Source organism: Schistocerca piceifrons, chromosome 1 (assembly GCF_021461385.2).
Source record: "Schistocerca piceifrons isolate TAMUIC-IGC-003096 chromosome 1, iqSchPice1.1, whole genome shotgun sequence".
Lineage (NCBI taxonomy): Eukaryota > Metazoa > Arthropoda > Insecta > Orthoptera > Acrididae > Schistocerca > Schistocerca piceifrons.
In genome coordinates this window covers 126,443,535-126,459,194 of record NC_060138.1, presented here as the reverse complement: position 1 = coordinate 126,459,194, position 15,660 = coordinate 126,443,535, and the positions used below count along the sequence as shown (strand labels likewise).

The window sequence follows — 15,660 nt, the reverse complement described above, 5'->3', positions numbered from 1 at the left end:
GTTGTGAGGAGACTCAAACTGGTACGTACTGGGATCCTCCAAGAAAGCAAAATTAACGTGTTAGCATATGCAGATGACATATTGCACACTGGAAACAGTAAAACAGAGATTAGGCCTGAAAGTAAATTACGATAAATCGAAATACATGATTGTTCAAAGATGTAGAGATCTGTGGGATAAACAACCAGATCTAACAGTTCGTGAACACAAATCGAGCGTGTTGAACAGTTCAAATTTCTGGGACCAGCGATAGATGAACAAAATCAGAGATAGATAGAAATAAAAGCGAGACTGCAAAATGCTAACCGAGCCTATTATGCAATACAAAATCTGTTAGGGTCCAAACTGCTGTACGAAAACTAAAATAAAGTTATATAATACAACCATCAGACTATTCTAATCTATGGGGCAGAAACATAGAGCCTAGCGAAAACAGAACACCACCGTTTACAAGTGTTTGAGAATAAACTTTACAGAAAAATCTTTGGTCCATATTATGACAATGAGTCACAACGCCGGAAAAGAAGACACAACATAGAAATATACGATCACAACAACCAACGATAGTAAACATAATAAATGCTAGAAGACTGCAATGGGCTGGACAACTGATGAGAACGAAAGAAGACCAAATTGTGTTAAGAATATTCAGGGAGAAACCAAATGGCAAAAGACCAAGGGGAAGACCAAGAAGTACTTGGTGCAATGAAATTGATTACATACGCGAAAGATTAGGAATAAATAACTGCCATGAGGCAGCACAAGACAGGAGCAGCTGGAGAAATCATGTGAGATCGGCACGGGAGCTTCAAGTCCCTTAGAAACCCACTACTACTACTACTGCTACTACTGCTGCTTTCACAAGTTGCCCTGGAAGATCGAAGAGACCATAAACGCATTAACTTTCGGAAAGTTCCCACTATCAGCGTTCACAAAATTCCCTTCTACTTGTTACTTAAAAATTGCAAATGCGTCTTCCGTTACTAACTAAACTGTCAGCAAAAAAAGTACGGAAAAACACCAGTAGCTTCAGCTGTAATGCACACAGAGGTTCATCTTCCTCTTACCTGTGACGTCGCGAGAGCTTCAGCCAATAACAAAACGTTTTCGACCACGTGGCCAAATCTTGACATTTAATTATTTTTTAAGCACTAATTACATAAAAGTAACACTTTTTGTGAGAATATTGACCGAAAATGTTATTTGAATATTACAATCATCCAGAATAACAACATAGGAAAATAACCTATTACGCTGCTACCATCTTATATATGGTTTAGGGATCATTAGAATAAGATAAGAGATATTAGGCCGCTTAAAGAGGCATACAGACAGCCGTTCTGCTCTCTGTTGATATGCGAATGCATGAGGACACATCCACTGTACTGTACTGTATAAGTAGATGTATAGACGTCCTAGAGGAGGAAACCACAGATGTTGGGGCAGGGATAAAAATATTCTCTTTAGTGTTCGGAAGTGCGCACTGCGGCACAGCAAGCTCCCGCATTGCACATTTCGAGATGACTAGGCTACGTGGCAGGAAGAATACGGCAGAATCAAGTTCATTACGAAAGCGCTGTGCGGGCAGGGGCTTTTTACTTGCCTTTGTGCAGTCGATTTACCCAACTGTAAGGATGAGGGAGGGGGGCCGCCAACAACTTCATTCTCAAAGACTAGTGAGAGAGCTACACAAAAGTAGCTGCTAGGCGCTCGTAATGATGTTACGCAAGTGAGTTATTTTTGCTACGCTATAGACAGTGCCACGGAATCGCGCAGACTCCTCGCCTTGATGTAGTTTCTCGTGGACCGAGGCAGTGCAGCGTTTCCATGCACCGGTGCTTGCAGTCAGGAGCAGTGGGGTTAAAACCGCAGTCCGGCCATTCAGGGACTCGGTAGGTCACAGTCCTGTCCTTGCCCTATCCATGCCTGTGTTCCATCTCTGACGGCCTTGTCGTCGACAGGGCTTTAAACCTTAATCTTTCTTCCTCTGGAACTCGACGACCCTGTTTTGCTGTCAGCAGTGCAGGACTTTTCTCGTCCATATTACCTACACGGTAGAGTGTGTGCAGTGCGAAAGCAGCACCGCTCCGTAAGCAACACGTTGAGATCTTACTGTTTCCAGCTTGCCCGTCCTTCTGACCGAGGTTAATTGTTCCCGTTTCAGTAGCTGCCTCGATCTTTTGCTTCTGGCCTTAACCCCGTATCTTCACGTGGTCACCATGTTAACCGTAGCAATACTCCTCCCGCACAGGCCATGAAGGCCCAAAGGGACCGATTGGCCGCCGTGTCATCCTCAGCCCACAGGCGTCACTGGACGCGGATATCGAGGGGCATATGGTCAGTACACCACTCTCCCAGTCGTATGTCAGTTTACGAGACCGGAGCCGCTACTTCTCAGTCAAGTAGCTCCTCAGTTTAACCGTAGCAATACCGTGCATTAATGCCTACTCACAAATAGCACACTGGAATCGCATTCGGGAGGACGACGATTCAATCCCGTTTCCGGCCATCCTGATTTAGGTTTTCCGTGATTTCCCTAAATCGCTCCAGGCAAATGCCGGGATGGTTCCTTTGAAAGGGCACGGCCGAATTCCTTCCCCGTCCTTGCCTAATCCGATGAGACCGATGACCTCGCTGTCTGGTCTCCTCCCCCAAACAACACAAGCAGCCCTTACTCACAAAAAAATTTAAAATGCCTAAATTCGTTAATTGTTGTTGACATATTAACAACACATTTGTTAAAGAGCTATTGATATGTTAGTAGGGCCCAGAACATGATAATGTCTTTTAGCACATACTTAGCAACATCAATGCATTTTCAGTGATGTGGAGGGGGTACTTTATGCCCACACTAAAAAAAAGTTTTAAAAAATTCAAATTTCGTTACTTGTTGATTTTTTAAGAGATATTGATGTAATTAATGTCTTGAATCTGAAAATATTAAATATGACTTTCGCTGGGGGAAGTGTTAATTAGTACCGGGTCTTAAATTTTTGGGTTAAGTTTAACTAAATATTTAAAACAATTCTGGAATCACGTAGAAGAACTCATTAGAAACGATAAATGTTGTTTTTTTATTCAAAATTTTAAAATTTGTATAAAGTAGCTGACTATTGTCGTCGTCGTGGTCTTCACTCCAAAGACTGGTTTGATGCAGCTCTCCATGCTGCTGTATTCTGAGCAAGCCTCTTCATCTCCCAGTACCTACTGCAACCTACATCCTTCTGAATCTGCTCACTGTATCCATCTCTCGGTCTCCGATTTTTACCCTCTACGCTTCCCTTCAGTGCTAAACTGGTGATCCCTTCATGCTTCAGAAAGTGTCCCACCAACCGATCGCCGATCTAGTCAGGTTGTGCCAAAAATTTCTTTTCTCCCGAATTCTGTTCAGCACCTCCTCATTAGTTACATGATTCACCCATCTAATGTTCAGCAATCTTCTGTAGCACCATATTTCAAACGCTTCTATTCTCTTCTTGTCTAAACTGTTGATCGTCCATGTTTCACTTCAATACATGGCGGTACTGAAAACAAATGCCTTCACAAGAGACTTCCTAACAATTACATCTATATTCCATGCTAAATAATTTCTCTTCTCCAGATACGTTTTTCTTGCCATTGCCAGTCTACATTTTATATCTCTCTACATCGACTATCATCAGTTGTTTTGCTGCCCAAAAAGCAAAACTCACCTATTATTTTCCATAATCATCGTTTTTCTTTTGTTGGCTTCTGTCCTTTGGTGTCTCCAACAGAATTACCATGTCATCGGGAAATCTAAAGTTTTTAATTCTTCTCCCTGGACTTTAATTCCTACTCCAAATTTTTCTTTTGTTTCTTTTACTGTTTGCTCATTATATAGATTGAATAACATCGGAGATAGGCTACATCCCTGTCTCACTCTCTTCTCAATCACTGCTTCCCTTTCATGACCCTCGACACTCATAACAGGTTTCTGTACAAACTATAAGTAGGCTTTTGTTCCCTGTATGTTACTCCGTCCATCTTTAGAATTTGTATTCCAGCCAACATTGTCAAATTCTTTCTCTAACTCTACAAATGCTATAAGCGTAGGTTTGCCTTTCCTCAACCCATTTTCTACGAGCAGTCGTAGTAGTATTGCCTCGGGTGTTCCTATATTTCTCCGGAATCCAAACTGATCTTCCCCGACGTCGGCTTCTACCAGATTTTCCATTTTCCCGTAGACAAGTAGTGAACAGCTTACAATATTTTCCAAATGTGGGCACAAAGTACCCCTTGCCCCCCCCCCCCCCCTCCTTGGTATTGCGAGGGTTAATTATTGACTTCGGCAATGTTAGTGGTAGAGAAAGGCCGGGTGCCCTTCCTGTCGTCTTCCTTCCCCCCCCCCCCCCTTTCCCTGTGCCCTCTGGGAAGGATTTTGTGTACTTCAACCATCTACGTCTAGTGTTGGCCCTTGTGATAATATGCGCGTAAATGAAGCGGGATATGGGTATCAACCCGGTATGGACCAAGTCAGATGTTGAAACCGACTAAAAAACCACATACAGACTGGCTGGAACACCGGCTCCCGTAGTTAATTCTCGCTGCGCAGATTCTTTCCGCGGCCAGAACGCCTCCCCTAATCCCAGAACCGTCGTGCTAACGCGCGCCGCTAACACTACAATGTGGGACACTCACACACACGTAGGACCAACGGCCGAAATCGAAGACATATGGCACGTTTTCAGAGAGCCAGATAAATGGTGCACACTTAACCGAACCACTGATGAAATATCAAGAGCCCTTCCCAAGACTTATAAGCACGTGAGCGACAATGCAGATACATAGCATACGCCACAATACGATACATGGGACAACACACATTCAAACACTGAGTTGAAACAGATGAACATACAAAAACACGTGATGACACGAACGCACTAGTACCACCAGACACCGAGACAAAGTGTATTCCGTCATCCCCACCTCAACGTTCCGGCGATGGGGCCTGGCTGGGATCATCAGGCCCCAAACTAATAAAGTAAAACGTAAAACAGTTAACTCCAGTCGAAATGCCATAATAAATGTGCCCTGCAGGAAATTTTATATGGAACGCATGCCGACATTGTGTAAGTTCCCCGCTATGTCGTCATTTTCATCTGTTTTCCGTCTTTCCCTTAGTTGCTCTGAATTCCTGGAGATATGTGCCGTCTATGCAACTAAATTAAGACAGTTTGTTAGTTACCATACGCGTTTCGCTTCATTTATTTGGGAAGAATCAGGCCACTGATGACGGTCCCCGCGATGTGTTTCTGTATGAAATCTAGCCCATACTCACATCCCATTCCACAAAAAGTCTATGTATTACAAAGGCTATGTATCCACTAACAGTTATCCAACTTAAACTCGTATGCTAATCTAATTTGAATTGAACTGCAACTAGTCAAATATAACTTGTCTTTACATTAAATGCGCAACTGAAGTAAAACAATTATCTGGCCCTAAATAAAATATCCATTTACTTCGCGTCTTAACACTGTTGCTGATTTCTCGGAAGCACGACAGTAAACAGTAAACACGCAGCGTCTAAGCTACATTTCTGTTTTTTAAATAAAATTTCTAAACAATATCCAAACTGTTTCTTCATGCTGTTGCATAACACATGTACAAGATGGTAATGCGCAGTGATAAACCTCCTTTAAACAGTGGGATGGGGAGAGTACCTACTCCTACGAAATGATATTCCAAGACAACGATTTTAGAATGAAGAAGAGGTAGTGTACAAAGAACGTGATGATGTCCTCCAGAGATGGGAAGAATATATAAAAGAGCTATATGACACAAATAGCAAACCAGAAACTCTGGAACTTGAATCACACAACAGTGTAAGTGATGACGAGGAAGGACCAACCATCATAATGGAAGACGTAAAGTCTACCATAGCTGCAATGAAAAATGGCAAAGCGGTAGGTACAGATACAATACCGGGAGAAATACTACAATGTTTGAACCAATATGGAATAAGAGACATATTGAGGTTATGTAATAAAATATATGACAGTGGTGAATGGTCTGAGGACTTTCTGACAACAGTAATGATTCCATTACCGAAAAAACAAGGAACCAAGAAATGCAACGAGCACAGGACAATCAGCCTCATTTCACATGCAGCCAAAGTGATGTTAAGAATAATTAACAAACGACTTGAAAAAGTAATGGAGGAGAATCTTGGCGAGGAGCAGTTTGGCTTTAGACGGAATACGGGTACCAGAGATGCATGCAATAGGGTGCCTACGAATCTTGGAAAAAAGGTTTATTGAAAAAGGAAGAGACCTATATGTGTGCTTCATCGATCTAGGAAACGCATTTGACAATGTGGTTTGGGACAAGCTGGCGACTATAATGAGGGAAAAGAGAGTGGACTGGAAAACCAGAAGACTTATAAACTCATTATATCTTAATCAAAAAGTTTCAGTTAAAGTGAGAGGAGAAAGTGCACACTGGATCAGACTAGGAAAAGGAGTAAGACGAGGATGATCTCTATAACCTACTCTTTTCAACCTCTACTTGGAAAATATGATTGACCAATGCTCATTAGATGACAAAGGAGTAGAAATTAGAGGAAGAAGAGTAGGGTGTTTGAGGTTTGCTGATGACATGGTCCTTCTAGCCACAGGGGAAAACGAGTTACAGGATTTGGTGGACACCATTGCAACTAACGGAAAAAAATATGGAATGAAAATTAACATAAATAAAACAAAAGTATTAGCACTAGGAGGAAATAAGAAAATAAAAATTATGCTGAATGGAGAAATACTAGAACAGGTGCAAAATTTTCTTGGAAGCAGGATAGACACCGACTGGAAGTGCACCACAGAAATAAAAACAAGAATAGCAATGGTAAAAGAGGCGTTTTATAAGAAAAGGAGAATTTTCTGCAGCAGTCTGGACAGAGAACTCAGAAAGAGACTCATAAAATGTCTTGTATGGAGTGTTCTTCTATATGGCGCTGAAACATGGACTATGAGGAAAAAAGACAGAGAAAGACTGGAGGCTTTTGAGATCTGGACATGGCGGAGGATGGAAAGAATAAGTTGGATGGACAAAGTAAAAAAATAAAGAGGTACTGAGAAGAGTGGGAGAGAAAAGACAGTTACTAGATGTAATAAAGAGAAGAAAAAGAAATTGGATTGGGCATATATTAAGAAAGAATGACGGACTGATAAAAACAGTTTTAGAAGGGAAAAGGAAGCGAGGAAGGAAGAGATTCCAGATACTGGATAACATGATGGACGGTACAACATACAGCAGCCTTAAGAAGGAAGCAATGGATCGCAGAAAATGGAAAGGCAAAGGACCTGCTAATATAGCAGATAACTGATGATGTTGACGTGTGGATATGGTGTCTGTTCTTTCGGACATGTCCGAAAGACCAGACACCATTGATAACCTGCAGCTGTCTAGAACGAAATTAGAACTATATATCAATACCTTCAGCTGCTGACGGGCGCTGATATATAACAACGAGGACAGGTGAAAATGTGTGCCCCGACCGGGACTCGAACCCGGAATCTCCTGCTTACATGGCAGACGCTCTATCCATCTGAGCCACCGAGGGCAGAGAGGGTAGTCCCCCTGCAGGGACTATCTAGCGCACGCCTCCCGCGAGACGAATATTCTCGCCTTATGTGTCCACACACTACATTTTTAGTGTCCCTACCCAACACACTCTTACTCGTGGAAGACATTCTTACCAAGTCCCGTACGAGTTCGGGTAATATTTGTGCATCCGCACAGAAGAAGGTCATGGCCGGTATCGCCGGAACTATATACTTATATGGATATGGTGTCTGTTCTTTCGGACATGTCCGATGCAGATCCTTCCCGCGCCACCCCTGTAGCTGCCAGTATTCAGAGGGCCTGCTGCTGATTTTCTCATGAGACATAAAATCTTCAACGTCGGCTTTGATACGTTGGTCTTGCCATATATACAGGGAATCCCAATTTACTTGATGCAACAACGCAAAGTACAGTCCCCTTAATCAGTCGCTTCAGGAAGTCTATTGAGACCCAGGAAGGCAACACTCTGACTTTCGGAAAAACATCATCCACACAGTTCCGAAGATTGCAAGAGTCGACAAGTGCGAGAATTATGCACATCAGCCTAACGGCTCATGCTCCCAAGTTGCTGACAAGAACAGTGTACAGAAGAGCGGAAAAGAGAATTGTGGATGTGTTAAATGACGATTAGTTTGGCTTTAGGAAAGGTAAAGGCACCAGATAGGCAATTATGACGTTGGGTTGACATTGGAAGCAAGACTGAAGAAAAATCAAGGTATTTTCATAGGATTTGTCAACCTGGAAAAAGTGTTCGGCAATGTAAAATGGTGCAAGATGAAAAGAGGGTTAAGCTATAAGGACAGACGGGTAATATACAAGATGTACAAGAAACAGGAGGGAATAGTAAGAGTGGAAGACCAAGTACGAAGGGGTCGGATTAAAAACGGCATAAGACAGGGATGTAGTCTTTCGCAGCTACTGTTCAACCTATACATCGAAGAAACAATAATAGAAATAAAAGAAAGGTTCAAGAGTGGAATTAAAATTCAGGGCGAAAGGATATCAATGAAAAGATTAGCTGGTGACATTGCTCTCCTCATTTAAAGTGAAGAAGAATTACAGGTTCTGTGGAACGGAATGAACAGTCTAATGAGTACAGAATATGGATTGGGAGTAAACCGAAGAAAGACGGAAGTAATGAGAAGTAGGAGAAATGAGAACAGTGAGAAACTAAACATCACAATTGACGGTCACGAAGCAGATGAAGCTAAGGAATTCTGCTACCTAGGTAGCAAAATAACCCATGACGGACGGAGCAAGGGGGACATCAAAAGCAGACTAGCATTGGCAAAAAGGGCATTCCTGACTAGGAGAAGCCTACTAGTACCAAACATAGGCCTTAATTTGGGAAAGAAATTTCTGAGAACGCACGTCTGGAGCACAGCATTGTACGGTAGTGAAACATGGCTTGTGGGAAAATCGTAATAGAAGAGAATCGAAGCATTTGAGATGTGGTGTTACAGATGAATGTTGAAAATTAGATGGACTATAAGGTACGGAATAAAGAAGTTCTCCGCAGAATCAGTGAGGAAAAGAAAAGAATATATGGAAAATACTGACAAGGAGAAGGAACAGGACGGTAGGTCATCAGTTAAGACGTTAGGGAATAACTTACATGGTACTAGAGGGAGCCGTAGAGGGTGAAAATGGTGGAAGAAGACAGAATTTGGAATGTATTCAGCAAATAATTGAGGACGTAGGTTGAAACTTCCTGGCAGATTAAAACTGTCTGCCGGACCGAGACTCGGTCCCGAGTTCGAGTCTCGGTCCGGCACACAGTTTCAATCTGCCAGGAAGTTTCATATCAGCGCACACTTAGCTGCAGGGTGAAAATTTCATTCTCGAGGACGTAGGTTGCAAGTGTTACTCCGAGATGAAGAGGTTGGCACAGGAGAGAAATTCGTGACAGGTCGCATCAAACCAGTCAGGATCTTATCACACACAAGGGGCCATGTCGGCTTGAACCTCCCACTGATATATCAACTATTCCTCGAATGTACTGTTTAGAGTTCATTTGCATCTACAAAGACCATCCTTCTCATTCACGTTCCGCCAGTCTGACAAACAAGGTAATTTATGACTTCCCCACAAAAACCGCCAGAAGAAACCCAGTTGAACATAAATTGCCGCGTTATAATTAGAACATTTTTTGGAGCAATCGTCAGTGACTTCCTGCCTAGTGCTGTCCAATCTACCTGGTACATGGCGGCCAATGACAAGATACCTACTTACGAGAAGCTGCACAAAACTCATCTGGTGACTTCACCTACCTGAACAAACTGAGAATTTGTAAACACTTCACTGACTCATCTGTGGAACTGCTAAAAAAATTACTGATATTTTATCCAGAATATTGGCAATCATCGATCGCTCCAATGAGAGGCACACTGACAAGACAGAACATCTCTGGCCACAGAGGTTACGCTATCCCCGAAGAAAAATCAACGCTGCGACCTGGATGCTAGACCACACCGTTGATTCATCACACAGAATCGAACAACGACTTTCACGAACTACTACTCTTATGCTGGATATGAAAATATCAAAATCAAATCTGACCTGTATTACTCTTCGAAGTATGGGAATATGTCAGACATTATGACAGCAAAATCTTGAACTAAGTACTGAGTGTTAAACGAACTCAAGTAAGCTACGAACGAACGGACATCGAGAAGAATCTCCATCATTTCATGGAGTAGCAAGAAGCCTTTGGTTTTTTGCTGTTTGTTATATACTGGGTGATCAAAAAGTCAGTATAAATTTGAAAACTGAATAAATCACGGAGTAATGTAGATAGACAGGTACAAATTGACACACATGCTTGGAATGACATGGGGTTTTATTAGAACCAAAAAAATACAAACGTTCAAAAAATGTCCGACAGATGGCGCTTCATCTGATCAGAATAGCAATAATTAGCATAACAAAGTAAGACAAAGCAAAGATGATGTTCTTTACAGGAAATGCTCAATATGTCCACCATTTTTGGTTCTAATAAAACCCCATGTCATTCCAAGCATGTGTGTCAATTTGTACCTCTCTTCTACATTATTTATACTGACTTTTTGATCACCCTGTACATCGAAAGTACTGTAACAATATATATTTTTATTTCAAAAAGAAATTTCTCTTTTATTTTCTAGAAATAGCGCATTATATTTTTACTCAAGAAGAAGGCGTTTACGTTTATCATTACAAGGAAGAGATTATTTTTTATGTCACGAGGAAATAAAATACATTAACAAAATTAATAAAATAAAAAAGCTACCTAAAAATAAAAAAATGAAAAATAAAAGAAAGAAGGGGAAAAAGTTGATAAGATCTGTGCAAGTCATACGAAAGATTATGAGTTCAAAACCTGTCGACAACTTAAATTTTTACCTTCAAATTTTATTGAAATGAACTACTGTAGCGCCCTTCGTCACTGATATTTTATCGCTTTCGTCTATTAATTATTTCACTAATAACGAGAAATTAATGTTTTGTGTATCACTTAATAAGTAATTTCAGGAATAATAAAAGTAAATTCATTCCTTAGAGATCTGGAAGTCGTGCACAACACCGCAAAGGAAGAAGTTTGCAGAAAACGAGCTTCGACGATTTACAAACGGTGTCATCGGAAAAAAGCCCTCCAGACCACAGCTAATAATTCCGTTCAAGAGGTTAGTGAAATAAGTAACTGAGGGCCAAGACTGAAAGTTTAATAAAACTAAATGCAAAGAAAGAAGCAGCACTGAAGATATGTGACGCAACGATATGAAGTAAAACAAATGCTCTTCACCGTGTTCTGTCGTTAAAGTGGACAAAAAGGTCACCTGAAGCGAAAGAAAAAAATCAATATACACAGAAGTGTGTGCAATGTGTTGTCAAACGTTCCTGAGGTTCAGAAAACAGTTATGGCTCTTTAAATACGAAAAATAACATTTAGAAAAATTATGTATCTGTATCAAGAAGGAAAGTTGGAAGCCATGGAGAAAAGTGCCGTAAGGAGGATGCAGCTATGGATTGCATCTGTATCTGGTAAATAGCAATAGAAATCTGGGACAGGCTACATTAACGTCCGCTAAAATTTTTCTTTTTAATCATTGTTTATTTGGTCCTAATGTGCAATACATCCGTCATGAATCCGTCATGACACTTGATGTCATTGGTCGAATTGTGTACTGAACGAAACCGAAAGCAAAATAACTAGTAACATTCCACAATGTGTGTGCTGCGGCGCATCTGAAGTATGATCCCACTGCTGGAATTTGAGCTTCCCGGCATTTTATGAGGGGGGGAGGGGGGAGGGGGCTTTTGTTACCCACTGCGACAGCAGCGCGCCATGCGGCCAGCAAGTGACACTTCTGAGTACGATAACGGACGAGTGCGAATACTGTCGTTTATATTAATATATAGGTTTTACAACATAGAGCGTATGTAGAGTCATAAAAATCGACAATAATTAAGAAAAGACACCGCATTTGTCAATCAATAGTTTCTTGAGGACCCTGGGAGGTATGAAATTGTAGATTGCACGCCAGTTTCTTTACGATTCTCTTATAACGTACAGATACTTACCGAAGAATGTCATTATTTTCATAGCAAAACATTGCCAGTAGACATCAAAAGACCCGATCTTTTACAGAAAGAAGTGATATATTTATCCAAAAACGCAAACTTTTGTTCGCTACACTTCCAGCCATATCAGTAAATGTGGAACATAGGAAACCGGTGTGAAATGTAATACCTACATTGTTAAACGTATCAAATTAGCCACCGCACATGTAGCTTAAGGGAAAACCGCACATACGTCATAATAAAATGTCAAAAAGCAATAAAACTGTTTCGCAGCTGGGAATAAACCAATTCCACAATTGTTGCTACATCTGAGCCACAAACGGCAAGAATCTTAAGTATATTCGCATCTGTACCAGAAGTAATTAATTACGTGTACAAAAATATTCGTTTATCAGGCGAATCAACAGACTCCATTCAAAAAAAGTTTTTACATGTCAAAGGAAGAGCCTATCATAATAAGAATAGACAATAACAGAAATATACGCTTCTTGTGTTTTTCTGGTAAGGGTGAAAGACAGGGAGCGAAAGGCTATTTCCAATTTGTACAGAAACCAGATGGCAATTATAAGAGTCGAGGGACACGAAAGGGAAGCAGTGGTTGAGAAGGGAGTGAGGCATGGTTGAAGCCTACCCCGATGTTATTCAGTCTGTATATTGAGCAAGCAGTAAAGGAAACAAAAGAAAATTTTGGAGTATGAATTAAAGTCCAGGGAGAAGAAGTGCCGTGCGGGATTAGCCGAGAGGTCTGGGGCGCTGCAGTCATGGACTGAGTGGCTGGTCCCGGCGGAGGTTCGAGTCCTCCCTCGGGCATGGGTGTGTGTGTTTCTCCTTAGGATAATTTAGGTTAAGTGGTGTGTAAGCCTAGGGACTGATGACCTTAGCAGTTAAGTGCCACAAGATTTCACACACATTTGAACATTTCTGGAGAAGAAATAAAAACTCTGATGTTTGATGATGGCGTTGTTATTCTGTTAGAGACAGCAAAGGACCTGAGAGAGCAGTTGAACAGAATGAATATTATCTTTAAAGGAGGATATAACATGTACATCAAGAAAAGCAAAACGTGGATAAAGAAATGTAGCCGAATTAAATCAGGTGATGCTGAGGGAATTAGATAAGGAAATCAGACATACTTTTCGGAGGCAAAGTAACTGGTGATGGATGATCGAAGTGTGTGTGTGTGTGTTTGTGTGTGTGTGTGAGTGAATTCCTAACATGCTAAGAACAGCACACACACCCATGCCCGAGGGAGTACGGAGGATATAAAATATAGACTGGCAATAGCAAGAAAACCATTTCTGAAGAAGATAAATTTTTTAACATTGTTTATAGATTTAAGTGTCATGAAGTCCTTTCTGAAAGAATTTGTATGGACTGTACTGTGGCCGAGCGGTTCTAGGTGATACAGTCTGGAACCGCGCGACCGCTACGGTCGCACGTTAGAATCCTGCCTCGGGCATGAATGTGTGTGATGTCCTTAGGTTAGTTAGGTCTATGTAGTTCTAAGTTCTAGGGGACTGACGACCTCAGATGTTAAGTTCCATAGTGCTCAGAGCCATTTGAACCATTTTATGGAGTGTAGCCATGTATGGAAGTGAAACATGGATGATCGTTTAGACAAGAAGAGAATAGAAGCTTTGGAAATGTGCTCCTACACAAGAACGCTGAAGATTAGATGTGTAGATCACGTAACTAATGAGGAAGTACTGAATAGAACTGCGGAGAAGAGAAATTTATAGTTCAAAATGGCTCTGAGCACTATGGGACTTAACTTCTGAGGTCATCAGTCCGCTAGGACTTAGAACTACTTAAACCTAACTAACCTAAGGACATAACACACATCCATGCCTGAGGCAGGACTCGAACCTACGACCGTAGCGGTAGCGCGGTTCAGAAATTTACGGTACAACCTGACTAAAAGAAGGGATCGGTTGGTAGGACACATTCCGAGTCATCAAGAGATCACCAGTTTAGTAAAATGGTTCAAATGGCTCTGAGCACTATAGGACCCAACTGCTGAGGTCATTAATCCCCTAGAACTTAGAACTAGTTAAACCTAACTAACCTAAGGACATCACACACATCCATGCCCGAGGCAGGATTCGAACCTGCGACCGTAACGGTCTCGCGGTTCCAGACTGCAGCGCCAGAACCGCGCGGCCACTTCGGCCGGCACCAGTTTAGTACTGGAGGGGAGCGTAGGGGGGTAAAATCGAAAGGGGAGACCAAGAGATGAATACAGTAAGCAGATTTAGAGGGATGTAGTCTGCAGTACTTATTCGGAGATAAAGAGATTCGCACAGGATAGAGCAGCGTGGAGAGCTGTATCAAACCAGTCTTTGGACCGAGCAACAACAACATGCCTCTTGCGCATGATATATGTATTTACATTCTATTATTATGGAAATTCGATGGTATTTCTTTATGTTGTAGCTTATATCACTGAATCAATGAAATTCGGCTGATGTTAGATTTATTTTACGATAATTCATGTCACTTGGTAATGCAGTGGCGTGCTGATCTACGTAATCTCACAGTACCGTCAGTGGGTTCTAGCCAACAGCAAGCGTTTTCGTCGGAGTGGGCCCCACTCCGTCAGGCTGGCGGAATCGGCGGGCCGGCCACCACAAAGGTGAAGAGCGGTGCGTTGGTCAGTGACTCAGCCGCAGCGCGGCGCCACATGTGCCGTGCCCGCCACACGCGCACTTCCCGCGGAAATAGCCATGAGGCCGCCCAGACGGCGGCGCGCAACCACACACACACAAGAACACCCACGTGCCGCCTGGCTGCACACGTGGCCGCGACTCCTCCGCTGCACTCCTTGCAACCACGGCCGACTTACTACCCGCTGCGCCGGCGCGCCGTTTAAAAACGTTGGGCGCCGTAAAAAGACGGGCGCGGCCCTTGCAGCCTCGGTCCCGGGACGTAAAATGTTGCAGTGCCGTGATGGCTGTGCGCCGCAACCGATTTACTGCCCCCCACCTCCTCCCTCCCCTCCCCTCCCCCCCCCCCCACCGAACCACCCCTGCCCCCATCTCACACCACGTGACGGCCGGTAACGAAGGACACGGCGCCGGAGCGTGCCGTAAAAACTAGAGTGGCGCGTTCGCGACGCTTATTACTTCCCGGCGCTGGCAGCTCTTCGCGTCTGCGGTAAGAATGAACTCGGCTGGCCGTTGCGCTGTCCTATGATTGGCTCCCGCCGTAAAAGCGGTGCCACGGGTTTTACGGAACTGGGGTATATCCGCTCTCACCGCGCACGTGCCGACGGTTATCGGGCTCACGGGGAACAGTGAGATTTCTCGGTGAAGCTGCAGAGTACTCGGCCATACAGAGGTAACCGTCGGAACTCTTCGCACTGCCGTATCCTCTACGGCAATGGTTGCCAACCGGGCGGTAATTAACCACTGAGCGATAAATGTACACTAATGGCCATTAAAATTGCTACACCAAGAAGAGATGCAGATGATAAACGGGTATTCATTGGACAAATATATTATACTAGAACAGACATGTGAT

At 42.7% G+C, this 15,660-nt stretch overlaps 1 protein-coding gene and 1 non-coding gene across 2 annotated transcripts in view; both read right to left on the bottom strand.

Annotated features, from left to right (window-relative positions):
- The window catches only part of LOC124788223 (chordin-like protein 1), a 560,639-nt gene that overhangs the window by 237,282 nt on the left and 307,697 nt on the right, over positions 1-15,660 (bottom strand). The window lies entirely within an intron of this gene.
- Positions 7,506-7,580, bottom strand: Trnat-ugu. Its single transcript has one exon. It is a non-coding gene; the product is annotated as a tRNA-Thr (tRNA).